The following is a 3,994-nucleotide window of genomic DNA, read 5'->3' as shown; positions in this document are numbered from 1 at the left end:
AATGAGATGCGATCAGACTTTCCTGTTTATTTTTGTTAGAAATATTGTTGTTAGAATTATATATATATATATATATATATATATATATATATATAATATATATATATATCAAACCCGATCGATACGATCAACCTGTAGCTTTGTTGTGTGCCAATACGATAGGGCTATTCGATTATTTAAGCACGTTAAGGCTAATTTTCAATCAATCCGGAAGGATCAATTCATTGAAGAAGAACACCCATCCAGCAATGCAGGAAGCATTGAGAAGATACACAAAAAGAACAGTAATCAACCGTTGGGTGTCGTTAATTAGTTTTTTCACTTCTTTTGGCCAGAACGTACGATGTCAATCAGCGGTGGGCATGGCACGACAGTGACTGCACTGTAGTGAACCTTCACCGATTTACGATTTCCCAAGTTAAGGGACCCGGAAGGAAATCATTATAAAAAATTTCATAGTATCTGTAATACTTTTCCTTTTCCGTTTTTAAGAAACAAAGAGCATCAACAGGCCAACATTTCAGGTCAAATTTCTGCCATTTTGATTAATCCACAAAACGTGATAATTGAGATACCTCCCTTGTTTGCATCCGAAAAAGCGCTAAATTATCGAATTTTATCGCATTTCGACCAATATCACTAGATGAACCGTCGAAACTATTCCGAAACTATTCATTAGAAAAATATCAGTCGCGATCCCATTCTTGCGACTTTTTGAAAACCAAAATGCCGCGTAGAAAGAAACTTTTTTGAAGTGTTTGACTTAGTACGATGAGAATAGTTGTTAGGGTATCATACACTGTTGAACTGACAGGTTTAAAAACCCGGTAATTGTTAATATACCTGGTCCCAGAGATATCGGACTTAACGAGTTTGCATTACTGGTCTACAATGAAATGTTTTTCGCAAATTTTTTTGACTGAAATTTTTTCATTAGGTTTTTGCGTTTAACTGCTGGAAGAGTTTTGGCATTTTGAGCTCGGATCAAAAATTGTTAAGCAAATAGGTCAAGATTTGCAGAAAAAGTTTTGCAGAAGAAGGAAAATAAAGAGAACAAACATTGCAGAACCTATACGATCTAATTTTTTTTGAGTTATGATGAAAGGCATTTCGTCTTATAACTCGAGAACCACTGGACCAGACCGGCTTTTGTTGGTACCGTTAGATCAGAATTTCGTGAATTAATTTACGTGATTTACTTTTTTAATGACCATCGAAAACAATTTTAAAAAATTCCAACAAAAAAAAACAGCTCTGAAGGTAGACCTTTCACTTTTCATAAACTTTTTTTTGTAAAGCTCCTACCAAACGCTAGCGACATTAAATTAGGCAATTTTTAGTTGTTCTCTTTAATATGGAAGGGTCAGTGACATTAGAGGCAAGCAGATATGACGAAAGTAAGTCTGCTAATAGATTTTTTCCAATTGGAAAAGTGCAGAATAAGCCGCTTAGCTTTGAGATGGAAGGGTCCAAATCCAAAACAAAACGTTCCAGGTTAGTTGATTTTATATATTGAGAGTTTTGGAATCATACCCAGAAGGGTCTCAAGTTTTCGAACGTAGTGCGAAGGGTCCTCACCTTCACCAATCCGGAAGTGTCCGAACACAGGAGTGTCCTCATTCCACCAATCAGGAAGGGTCTTCTTTTGCCAATCCAGAAGGGTGCCAGTTTACCGATCCGGAAGGTTCCATTTTTTTTGATCCGGAAGGTTCCCAATTTTGCCAATCCTGACTGGTGCCAAACCGGAAAGGTCCTTTTTTAGCCTATCCGGAAGGGTCCCAACCAAGAAGGGTCCTCATTTCACCAATCATGAAGGGTCTTCTTTTGCCAATCCAGAAGTGTCCCAAATTTACCGATCCGGAACGTTCAATTTTGCCGAATTGGAACGTTCCCAATTTTGCCAATCGGGAAGGGTATCAAACCGAAAAGGTCCTTTTTTGCCAATCCGGAAAAATCCCAATTTCGCCAATTCGGAAGGGTCCCGTGTTTGCTGAGCTGGAATGGTCCCTCTTTTGCCGATCCGGAAAAGTCCCAATTTTAACGGTCCGGAAGGGTCCCACTTTTGCAAATCCGGAAGGATCCCAAGTTTGGCAATCCGGAAGACTATCAAACCGTGTGGGTTCTTTTGTCATGCCTGAAGGTTCCCCTCTTTGCAAATCCGGAGGGGTCACAAACAGGAAAGGTCCCAATTTCGTCAATCCGAAAGGGTCCTTGTTCGCCATGCGGGGTGTTATTCGTAACATCATTATCGGCGAACTCTTAATAAAAGCTTGTGCGACGAGCGAATGCTCACAACAAGGTTTTTAAATGACAAAAACGCGAAAGCCTTCAGGATCCCCGTTTTAATTTTTTAACCCAGCTAGCACCAAAAATTTACGTATCGGGAAGATCGGTAAAGATCTACAAGAAACGAAACAAAAATTAGTATACTAGCAAGAAAAAATTTGTATATAAAAGAAATTTTTTTAAAGAACCTGAATTCAGAAGAGAACACCCTCGCAAATGAGATGCGATCAGACTTTCCTGTTTATTTTTATTAGATATTTTGTTGTTAGAATTATATATATATATCAAATCTGATCGATACGATCAACCTGTAGCTTTGTTTTGTGCCAATACGATAGGGCTATTTAGTTATTTAAGCACGTTAAGGCTAACTTTCAATCAATCCGGATGGATCAATTCATTGAAAAAGAACACCCAACCAGCAATGCAGGAAGCATTGAGAAGATACATAAAAAGAACAGTAATCGACAGTTGGGTGTCGTTAATTAGTTTTGTCACTTTTTTTGGCCAGAAAGTACGATATCAATCAGCGGGGGGCACGACACCAATTTACGATTTCCCGAGTTAAGGGACCCGGAAGGAAATCATAATAAAACTATTTATAGTATCTCTAATATTTTTCTTTTTCCGTTTTTCAGAAACAAAGAGCATCATTAGGCCAACTTTTCAGGTCAAAATTCTGCAATTTTGATTATTCCACAAAACGCGATAATTGAGATACCTCCATTGTTTGCATCCAAAAAAGCGCTAATTTTTTGAAATTTATCGCAGTTCGACCAAAATCACTAGATGAACCGTCGAAACTATTCCGGAAATCATTAGAAAAATATGTGTCGCGATCCGATTTCAAAATCGAAAAGCCGCTTAGAAAGAAATTGTTTTGAAGTGTATGAGTTAGAAGATGAGAATAGTTGTTAGGGTATCATACACTGTTGAACTGACAGGTTTAAGAACCCGGTATACACTGTTAATATACCTGGTCCCAGAGATATCGGACTTAACGAGTTTGCATTACTGGTCTACAATGAAATGTTTTTCGCAAATTTTTTCGACTGAAATTTTTTCATTAGGTTTTTGCGTTTAAATGCTGGAAGAGTGTAGGCATTTTGAGCTCGGATCAAAAATTGTTAAGCAAATAGGTCAAGATTTGCAGAAAAAGTTTTGCAGAAGAAGGAAAATAAAGAGAACAAACTTTGCAGAACCTATACGATCTAAATTTTTTTGAGTTATGATGAAAGGCATTTCGTCTTATAACTCGAGAACCACTGGACCAGACCGGCTTTTGTTGGTACCGTTAGATCAGAAATTTGTGAATTAATGTACGTGATTTATATTTTTTAATGATCATCACAAATAAATTAAATAAATTTTAACAAAAAAGCAGCTCTGAAGGTAGACCTTTCACATTTCATAAACTTTTTTTTGTAAAGCTCCTAGCAAACGCTAGCGGCGGTTGAGTTAGGCAATTTTTAGTTGTTCAATGACCCTAGAGGCAAGCAGATATGACGAAAGTAAGTCTGCTATTAGACTTTTTCCATATAGGAAAACTACTAAATAAGCAGCTTAGCTTTGAGTTGTAAGGGTCAAAATTCGAAAAAAAACCCTTCCAGGTTATTTGATTTTATACATTAAGGGTTTTGGAAACATACCCGGAACGGTCTCAAGTTTTCGAACGTAATGCGAAGGGTCATCATCTTCACCAATCCGG

The sequence above is a fragment of the Symsagittifera roscoffensis genome, chromosome 10, assembly GCF_963678635.1.
Source record: "Symsagittifera roscoffensis chromosome 10, txSymRosc1.1, whole genome shotgun sequence".
Taxonomy (NCBI): domain Eukaryota; kingdom Metazoa; phylum Xenacoelomorpha; order Acoela; family Convolutidae; genus Symsagittifera; species Symsagittifera roscoffensis.
Note: the sequence above shows the minus strand (reverse complement) of the source record.